Raw genomic sequence first — 11,238 nt, forward strand, 5'->3', positions numbered from 1 at the left:
AGCGACGGCGGCCCCTACCAATGAGAACCCGACCTATAGGGACCGACAGCCTTCACAGCCAGTTGCCGAAAATCTTGGAGAGCGACGCTGAAATCTACCAATCGACGCATGAAATTTCACTGATGGACAGACTTGCCTACCTACCCGAAGTCAGGTCGAGAATGAGTGACAGAGAAGCTAACCAACGATCCACTAGGCAAAATCCCTCCCCTAAAGAGGTTGACGGACGGCGACAGGAAGCCTGAGGGAGGGTGGAGCTTATCTTCAAAGTGCTTTCCTATTGGTTATATTTGACCCTTCTCCTCGCTTCTAACCCCGTAGTTAAGAGGATTGACCTGTCCTAAAGCCAATCAGAAGCCCTATGGATAAACTACACGAATAAGCCAGGTAGTCTGGCTAAACACTGCACACACAAAGCAGATGTGTGTTGTGGTCCTAGGTTTGCTGGATGCGGTCGGTACTTGTGCTGCTACAGCCTGGCCGCTAATCCTTAGGCCTACCATGCCCTGTCGTCTTCCTGCCTCCTACTTGGGGGGAAATGTGAGCCCAACTAAAGCACTGCTCAGACCCCCCCCCCCGAATGGAGCAGCCCCCGGGGAGGAGGGCAACCGAGTGGAGCTGCATTGTAGACCCAGAGGCAGCTGAGGGGAGCAATGGATAGGGCGCTGGGTGTAGAGCCAGGAAGATTCAGACACTTCATAGCTGTGTGACCCTGGGAAAATCACCAAATCTGTCTTCCTCAGTTTCTCCATCTGTAAAACAGGGATAATAGCATCTACCTCCCAGGCTTATTTGTGAGAACCAAATGAGATATATTGTAGAGCTCTTTGCAATTCTCAAAGCACTATATAAATGCTAGCTATTATTTACCACTCCGAGCCCTGGGTTGTGGCACTGGTGGATATCCACCACTACAAACTGACATTTTAAAATTGTTCTCTTTTCCATCCTTCCTACCTTGTGTACTGTATGTACAGGACACACATAGGGAAGAAAGTTGAAAACTGAGGGCAGAAAGACCTTGCATTTTTTTTTGTAAAATGTAAACCCTCAGATTTCAGATACACACACACACACACACACACACACACACACACACACACACACACACACACACACACACACACACACACCCATACACACCCTTCCATGCAGTTTTTCCTTCTTGCAAAACTCCTCCAATAATTTATCTTCTAAGAACCTTCCCCTTATTAACGAAGGAGCAAGAACCTATGTTTTCCAAAAGATCCTTTTTTTCCTTCTCCAGCTTTATCCAGCCCTGCCCTCCCACTGGAGTGGCCCAAGACAAGGCTTTGCCAAAAGAGCAAACCTGAATTTCCCATCCCCTCAGTACCCCTTTTCTGCTTTCTCACCCAATCCTCACTCATCCACCTACCTGCTGCCATCTTCCTGGAGCCAAGGCTGGGAGGCTGGTGGGTCAATGCTCTTGTCTTTTCGACATCTGCCAGGGGTGACTCTTCCACTCTTGTGTCTCTTGTATTTGCTCCCAAAGGGCAGCCCCTTCTTATTTCTAACCCTATTCTGGTTCCCTGGGCTCTTTTCCCCCAATCTCATCCTTCCAAGTCCCCACTGTCTTCTCTGCTGGATCCCTATGTTCTCTTGAGGGTTCCCTTTCATGGCCTTGTCCCCCTCCTCTGCTTCTTTCTCTCCTGTTCACCCTTTTCATTTTAGATCCCTGCTACTCTGCCTCTCTAGCCCCTTCCCTTCACTTTCCCCTTCTCTTTGCCTGCTTCCCCAGGATCTCACCTACTGCCCCTTCTGCGTGTAGTTACTCTTTGCTTTGATTATGCCTTTGGCGTGTGTATAGGGAGCCCCCATTTCTGAGAGTGTTGAATTGGGGATCAGTGCATTCAGAGGAAGGGAGGAGAGAATCCTCAAGGAGAATCTTATCTAATGAGGGAGATCAGCCATCACCCACTATTGAGAAGGTTACAATCCTTTGGCTGCTTTTGTGATAAAGAGGGTGTGCCTTCTATTAGAAACAAAAGGTTTCTTGCCCAGCCTATGTTGTGTAGCCAAAGAAGAATCCCAGTCTGTTTGGATCCCTTGCATTCATCCACCTGTCTGTCTCTGTCTTACCTACACAGAGGCTGGTTTCCCTTAGAATCATTGCCTATTCTCAGCTCCCCAGGAGCTAGTGATCTAGCATGGGAATTAGGCCTTGAGGACACAGAGTTGGACAGGACCTCAGAAGATCATTTAGAGACCAACTCCCTAATTTTATAGAAGAGGAAACTAGAGAGGAAGTAACTTGTCCAAAGTCACACTGATGGTAACAGAACTGAGATTCAAACCCATGCCCTGTGATTGTAAATCTCTATAACTCTCACCCAATCCTCTTTGCCCTTTGGAGACTCACAGAATTTGAGTGCTGGAAGTTGACTTTATCTGACATCTAATCCAATCCTTACGTGAAAGGAATCCTCACTGTAACATATCCAAAAAGTCCAGCTTCTGCTTGAAGACCTCCAAGGAGGGAGGACCCACCATCTCTTTTACACAGCTCTGTTAGGAAGTTTTTCCTGACATGGAACCTCAGTTTGCCCTTTGGCATGTTCATCTGTCCTCTAGGGGCAAAAAGAACAAGTCTAATCTCTCTTCTGAATGACAACTCGTTAAATAATTGAAAATAGCTATGATATCTTCCCTGAATCTTCCATTTTCCAGGTTAAACATGCCCTGTTCATTCAACAGATCCTCCTGCTATGACATTCTTTCCTACTATCTCCCCTACCTTTGAGCATTTTCTCTGCTAAATAGCTACTCTACCCCATGGGGAAAAAAAGGAGCTAACATTTCCTACCATCCCCAGTGCTCTTCTTGAGCAAATGCTGAAAAGGATTTGGACATGTGGCTAGTTCATGAATAGTTGGTGGGTTTGGGAATTTTTTTTTACTCCACCCTCAGCAATCATCCAGGATTTCATCCTTGTCTTCTACCGGCATGGGAAATGGAGAAATGAAGTACTCCCCACTCTCTCTCTAAACATCCAGCTATTCTTCCCCCCTTCCCCTCATCCTTTCCTTTAATGCCCTCTGATTCATTCACAGCTTGTGACCCTCAGCCCTGTTCCCCCAGCTCTGGCTAATGGCCCCCTACAAACTGCCACAGAACCTTCAGACAGGGACATTCCAGCAACCCCTCCCCCTACCTGCCCTATAGTGTAGTGGGAGGAGAGTTGGGTTTGAAACTAGAGGACCAGGGTTCAAATCCTGACTTTTCTACTTATTACCTGTGGGACATCAGCTGTGTAGACAAGCGTGAGCTTCTATATTTATAAAAGTTACTCTCAGCTGAGTGGAAGGACTTCTGTTTCCTTATTTGTAAAATAAGGGAAGGAGGTCAAATTTAATGATGTCCAAGGTCTTTTTCCCTCTCAATCCCAAGATACTATAAATTTCATAGAGCATCAGAGACTCAATTTAGTTATACGAGCATTTATTAGGCTTTTATCAGGTTCCAAGCACTGTGCTAGATGAAAATAAAACAATCCTTTCCTTTTTTTTTTTAAACTAGATCTGTAATTTCCTCCTTGTGGGGAGCTCCCACTTAGAACTTTTCTCTTGCCAATGCAGATCAATAACTTCTCTGTGATTTATAACACTGAGAAGTTAAACTCTTTGCCCAGGGTCATGCAATCACTATGTGTCAGAGGCAGGATTTGAATTTAGATCTTCCTGCCTCAGAATCCATCTCTTTATCCATGAGGACACATGACCTCTTTTCCATTCTCCTTGAGGGAAAGCAATCTCTAGAGAATTGACAAAAATATATAAAATTAAGAGCCATTTTCTTCCAGACAAATGGTGAAAAAAAAGAACAAATTGTTTTTTTTTAACAAATAGTTTTCAAAAGAAGAAAGGGAGATTAGAAACAATCATTCAGGAATCATTAATAGAGGAATGCAAATTAAAATAAGTTCAAAGTCTCATCTCACTCATCAAATTGGCAAAGATGGGAAAATTTAGTGTTGGTGGCATTGTGAGAAGAGAGGCATAAAAAACATTGTTGATTGAGCTGTGAGGACAATTCCAATCTTATCATTTTATAGTCTAAGAAACTGAGGCTCAGAGGGCAGAAGTGATTTACCCAGGAGCAGTAATTACTTGATTATGTACATCCCACCAAGGAGGTTGAACTCAGATGCTTCATCATTTAGAATCAGAAGACCTAGGTTCGAATCCTATAGCTTCTTAGCTGTGTGACCTTGGACAAGTCTGCTCTCAGTTGCCTTATGAGAAATTTGAACTAGGTGATCTCTTAGGTTCCTTTGCCAGGGGTGGGGAACCTGAAGCCTCAAGGCTGCATGTGGCCCTCTAGGTCCTCAAGTTTGGCCCTTTGACTGAATACAAACTTCACAGAACAAATACCCTTAAAAAAAGGATTTATTTTGTAAAACTTGGGCTTAGTCAAAAGGCTGCACCCGAGGACCTAGAAGGCCACATATGGCCTTGAGGCATCAGGTTCCCCACCCCTGTGTCTAAGCTCTAAATCTTGTGCTGCTGTGGCTTACCACATCCATAACACTGTGGAGTATTACAGTGAAGTTGAGGGCAGCAGATAACTATTCTCATGGTATAATGGATAGGGTGCTCTTTGAGGAATGAGGAAAACCTGGGTTCATAATCCTCCCTCCAATACTTACTAGCAAAAAAATAATAATAAAAAAATAAAAAATACTTACTAGCTCTTTTGGCTGTAGGCAAGTTACTCAACTTGTCGAGCCTCAGTTTCCTCAGCTGTTAAATTTTGACATTGTTCAATTATTTCCGACTCTTTATGACCTCATTTGGGGCTTTCTTAGTACAGATGCTGGAGTGGTTTGCCATTTCCTTCTCCAACTCATTTTACAGATGAGGAAACTGAGGCAAACAGGGCTAAGTGAGTTGCCCAGGGTCACATAGCTAATGAGTATCCAAGGTATTCTATCCACTGCACCACCTAGCTGCCATATAGGGATTAAAAATACCTGTAGTCCCCACCACCCAGGGTTGTTGTGAGGCTGAAGTGGAATCATGTAGATAAAATTCTTCACAAACCTTTACTACATAAATGTCAGTTGTTATTACTACTATTTCTATTATTACTAATAAATAATCTGATGCCTGGTATGGAGGTAATCCTGGAGTTTTGAAGGTTGTGTTAAGGCAGTCCAAGCTCCAGTAGGCCCTAGAAAGGCTTTGAGTAGGAGACTAGAGATGTACTGTTCCGTGTGTTGTTCAAGGACTAGCCTAGCAATGGTCAGAGAGGCGCTTTACTAGATTTACCACAGGGTAATTTAAAAAAATGTTTTTGCCCACAGCAGCTCTCAAAAATAATTTACTGAGTAGAAGAGGGATTGAAATCTGCCTTGATAGAGGGAACACCTCCATTTAGAAAACCATCATAGAAATGCCAAAGGTATGACATCTATCAGTGTCAGCTGCTGGAGTGTATGAGTGGAAGAGGGTGACCAGGTTGTAGGGGACTGGGAACCACACCCAGTGAGGACAGCTTCAAGCCCTGGGGCTGTTGAGACTAGAGAAGAGAAAACCTAGGTTTGACCATGATCATTGTGTTTAACTATTTAAAGCACTTTCTTTTTCTTTTCTTTTTTTAAAAATTAATTTATTTTAATTTATCAACAATCACTTCCATAAGCTTTTGAGTTTTAAATTTTTCTCCCCCTTCCTTCCCACCTCCCTCCCCAAGAGGGCGGACAATCTGATATAGGCTGTACATATACATACATTGCTATTAAACGTATTTTCACATTAGTGATGTTGTAAGGAAGAATTAGAACCAATAGGAGGCACCACCAGAAAGAGAAAACAAAACAAAACAGAAGAAAAGAAATAGCAAATAGTATGCTTCGATCTGCATTCAAACTCCATAGTTCTTTCTTTGGATGTGGATAGCATTTTCCATCATTAGACCTTTGGAGATGTCTTAGATCCTTGTATTGCTGGCTAAGTCTATCAATATTAGTCATCGAACAATGTGGCTGTTACTGTGTACAACGTTCTCCTGGTTCTGCTCCCTTCACTCAGCATCAGTCCATACAAGTCTTTCCAAGTTTTTCTGAAGTCCATCTGTTCATCATTTCTTATAGCACAATAGTATTCCATTAAATTCATATGCCACAACTTGTTCAGCCATTCCCCAGTTGATGGGCATTCCCTCCATTTCCAATTCTTTGCTACCACTCAAGCACTTTCTAATGGAATGGGAATCTTGCTCTGCTCAGCCAGAGAGCAGAACTAAAAACCATTCGGTGGAAATTGAAGAGAAGCAGCTTTCAGAAGGATATCAGGATACTAACAATTATTGTTGTCTAAAGGTGGAAGTGACTCCCTGGGGAGATGATGGAAAGCCCCAGTCACTGGAGGTTTTCAAATGGAAACTGGATAAGCACTTTCTTAGTGGCAACTGGGTGGCTTGAAGTCAGGAAGACCTGAGTTCAAATCCAGACCCAGACATTAACTGTGTGTGACCCTGGCTAAGTCACTTTACATGTTGCCTTCAGTTTCCCATATGTAAAATGAGATGGTAATTATTAGCACCTTCCTGCCCGGGTTGTTGGGAGGATCCAAATGAGACAATGTTTTAAAGCGTCTGGCAAATAACAGGTTATTAATAAATACTTATTTCCTTCCTTGTCTGGAGTGTTGTAAAAGGATTCAGGCTAGGGTTGGACTGGATGATCTGAGTCTCTTCCATTTTCTTTCACCAATCTCACAATCAGGGATTCTTTCTTAAGGTCTCAGACTTAATCCCTTTTATTGAATTTTAAACTACTCTAAAGGATTAAGCATTCTTCCTTATTTTCTTTTTCATTACTACTGGTAATCTGGGATATGTAAACCCTAGAGCAACTAACTGATAGTCTTAGAAAATTTCCTGGAGTACTTCCAGGTAAAGTACTTGCCCATGGTAACACAGTCAGTGTATGTTAGAGGCAGACCCTGAACCCAAATCTTTCTAACTCCAAAGCTCCACTATTCTCCAATGCTTCTTGTGCTTCCTGATTTTTGTTGTTGTCAGGCTGTTCCAGTCATGTCCTACTCTTTGTGACCCCATTTGGGGTTTTCTTGGCAGAGATACTGGAGTGGTTTGCCATTTCCTTCTCCAGATCATTTTACAGATGAGGAAACTGAGGCAAATGGGGTTAAGTGACTTGCCTAGGGTCACACAGTAAGTATCTGAGGTCAGGTTTGCACTCAGGAAGATGAGTCTTCCTGACTCTGTACCCAATGTTCTATCTACTGCACCACCTAGATTCCCACCTTGCATATAGTAGATGCTGAATAAAATGTTGAATTGGATTTAAAAAAGCAAAACAAAACAAAACTATAAATTGTGGTTTTAAAGTCTAAAGTTACCTGATTGGTCAGTTACACAAATTCTTTTGTGTTGTTTTGCTTAATAATTTTCAAAGAATATACTTTGTGGGTTTTTTTTCCCTGGGTTTGTTTATGTTAGTCTGTTTTGTTGAAACAAAAGTTAGCTTTTTTTTTTTTTAACCTCCATACACTTCCTACAGTGGAATGGGCTGTCTTGGAAGGGCTCCATCTCTTTCACCAGAGGCCTTCATACAAAAGCTGTGGGAATCCTTGCCAGGCATGTTAGAGAAGAGATTATCATTTCAGGTATGGGTTGGCTTAAATGATCTCTATAGTCCTTTGAATTCCAAGATTCTGTGATTCTTCTGTAGGATGGAGGGAGCTGTTGACATCACAGCCATTCCCATCTTTTGTCACCAGGGGGAGCTCATGCTATTTACAAATGGCAGACTGGCCAAAGTGTCCAGGCTGGGGTGATATGGACTGGAGAGTTTCTGCTGATGATAAGAGAAAAATCCCAGGGAGAGGGGATGGGATCGCAAGCCTCTCTCTGAAAGCCCTGCCTCTCTATTTATTCTCTTTAGTTACCCAGCCAGCCGCTTTTTCCATAAACATTTCTAAAAAACCTGCTCTTTTGCAAGGAGTTGTACTGGCTGATCAGGAGACTGAAAATGAAATAAAACAGAGCTTTTTTGCCCTCATACAGCCAGCAATTCCTCTTTGTGACTTCTTGACTGCCCCCTACCCCAAATCCTCTAGTATATACTTAACACCACTGCCCTCTTTTGGCCTTTCACAGTACTGATGTCTACAGCTGCATACAGTTAGGTCAGGTGTTGTATCCTTTTTCTCTAAAAGTTCCTCTAGGGAGGGGATTATATCTCCTTTCCTCTCCAGATCCATCTCATTTTCCTCAGTACTTCTTCTATCTTCTCCGTAGTGCTGTGTGATCCCCTAACTAAGGCACTGTAAGGGATCCTTTTGTCCTCCAATCTCTCAAATGACTGTTTAGAGACCACTCTTATGTGCTTGGCAGATTCCATCTTGAATTATGGTTCTTTTGGTAACAAATGTCCCTCCCACCCTAGACGATATAAGCTCCTTCAGAGCTGGGTCTGGATGCTATTTCATTTTTGGTATGCCTCATGGTGCATCGTATGTAGTGAGTGTTTAATAAATGTTGGTTGAATTGAATTACCTTACCTCAGTCTCTGCCCCTCTTTTATTGGTGTTGCCAGAACTCTTGCCTTTCTCTGTCCCTCATGCTAACCCCAAGCTCCTGCCCCTTTTCCCATGAGAAGCCCCATGACCTAGAGAGTAGAGACAAGAGCAGTGGAAACTTTGTCATGTCACTCTATCGTTGTGATGAATGCTGCATTTTGGAATTAAAGGACTGTGGTTGAGTTCCTGGCTCTTCTACTTACTACTTTGAGTAAATCACCGTGGCTCAGTTTCCTTATCTATAAAGTGAGTATGTTGGACTAGATGCCCTCTACATTTCCTTTGAGGTCACAGATGTTAGTTACCTACTTCACTCTGTAAACCCAAGTGACCCAAGACAACCAATTCAACACCTCAGACACAGTTTATACTCAGGAAATAGGAGATGGTATTGGTGACAACAACAATAAATATTAATGACAACACTGAAGCCAACAGAAGGGCGTGAGATAGACTCTAATGATCCCTTTCCTTTATAGATTCCCTTCTCTCCCTAGACACTTCAGAGACATTACCCAATTAGCCCTTCTAATCTCCCTAGAGGGAATAATTAACCCCATTTTGCAGATGGGGAAACTGAGGTTCAGATAAGGTGAGAAAGCTGGAGCCAGAATTTGAATTAATGTCTCCTAGAACACTTTTTCTCTTCTCCCATTCCCCTAACACACACACACACACACACACACACACACACACACACACACACACACACACACCCATATACCTGAACCCTGGATTGCTAGGGACTTTAAAAGGAGAAATTCCCATTGTCTCAGAGAATAGTTTATTGGACAACTAGTACCTTCTCCTAGGTAGGATATATCATGTTCACTAGTGAGTATGTTGTCTTGGAGTCTAGCATAGGACCAATTGTGAAGATGTTTAGACTTTTTGGAAAATTTCTCTTCCATTCTGTCAAAAGCACCCAGGCCTCAGAGGCGAAGCCTTCAATACTTAACATGTTCAGGCTTCAGGATTCATTTGGGGTTCAGCAAGGAAATACTAGACCCTAACTAGGAGTATTCAACAGTAACTGAAAGTTGTAAAGAGTAGTAGAAATGACTAATGAGTTGACATTTGACAGTAGTGCACCCGAGTCAGTCAAATAATACTGAAGACTGAGAAACTGTACCCCATCTCACCTCTCCCAACAATGTCTCTCTCCTGAACTACATTCTTTCCCCCCCCCCATTACCAACTGCCTATTGATACCTTAAAATGACATCTCAAGCAGAATTCATTATCTTTTCCCCATATCAACCCTTCTGAACAGCTCTATTTCTGTCAAAATTACTACTACTCTTTCAGTAACCCAGATTTGAAAATGTGGTGTCGTCCTTCATTTGTCACTCTCCCTCCTTGGCCAACATATTCATCCACTTGAGAGATCTTGTCAAGTCTATCCACACAACTTTGCTCAAATCCATCCCTTTCTCTCTACTCAACTGACCACCATTTTTTCACCTAGACTATTGCCGTAGACTTCTAATGGGCTCCCAGTCTCCAGGTCCTCTACCTACCTACCAAAGCATAGCTCTGACCTGTCTCTCCCCTGTTCAAGAAGTAACTCCCTATTACCTCTAGAATCAAATACCAACTCCTCTGTTTTGTATCTGAAAGCCCTTCCCAACCCGGCTCCCAAGGTTCCCAGTCTCATTATATATCACTCCTCTTCACTTACTCTCCAGTCCAACCAGCCTGGCCCATGTGACATTGCTCGTGCAGGACATAACTTTCCATCTCTGTGCCCACATTTGCAATGCATTCCCTTCTCACTTAGAATCCTTAATGTCTTTCAAAGTTCATCTCAAGCATTGTCTTCTAAATGAAGCCATTCCTGATCCCCGCCCCCACCCCCAAATGCTGTGCCTTGTCTGCCACCCTCCCAAACTACCTTGATTTATTTTGTATGACATTTGTAGAGATTGTGCCTCAGATTCAGGAACTCCTGGATTCAAAGCCTGTCTCTAACAGAAATTGGCTGTGTAACCCAGGCCAGGTTGCTTAACCTCTCGGTGCTTTAGGCAACTCTCCTAAGGCAGAAAAGTCACCAATCTGCATTGGGAAAAGGTGTTTCTTCATTCAGGATGTCTCTACATTGAAACTCTACAAGACATTCATTCCATTGCTTTTTGTTCCCAGAAACTGTAGCTCCAGTCTTTATCTCTTTTGTGCATACTGTTTTCCCCCCAGTAGAATACAAACTCTTTCAAAACACTGTGAAGGACTGTTTAATTTTGCCTTTGTATTGCCTAGCCAGGGGTGGGGAACTTGTGGCCTTCTAGGTCCTCGGGTGCGGCTTTTTGACTGAGCCCAAGTTTTACAGAACAAATCCTTTTATTAAGGAGATTTGTTCTGTGAGGTTTAGATTTAGTCAGAGGGTTCACCTGAGGACCTAGAGGGCCATAGGTGGCCTCCAGGCCACAGGTTCCCCGCCCCTAGCACAATCTCTGCCACAGAAAAAATGTTGTTTGATTAACTGATAAAAACCTTAGGGACAAGGGATTTTGCTATCTCATCACCATGTCCTCCCCATTTAAAACTAAGGCCTTCCTTAAAGTGACAGGCACACATCTTTTTTCCATTAATAAAATTCAGAGGGAGAGTCAATAATGGATAGAGATAGGGAAAAAGAAGAAGAGCTTCCATGCCACACCTTAACTAAAGAGGCATT

Source organism: Phascolarctos cinereus, unplaced genomic scaffold (assembly GCF_003287225.1).
Source record: "Phascolarctos cinereus isolate Bilbo 61053 unplaced genomic scaffold, phaCin_HiC Scaffold_5;HRSCAF=322, whole genome shotgun sequence".
Classification (NCBI taxonomy): domain Eukaryota; kingdom Metazoa; phylum Chordata; class Mammalia; order Diprotodontia; family Phascolarctidae; genus Phascolarctos; species Phascolarctos cinereus.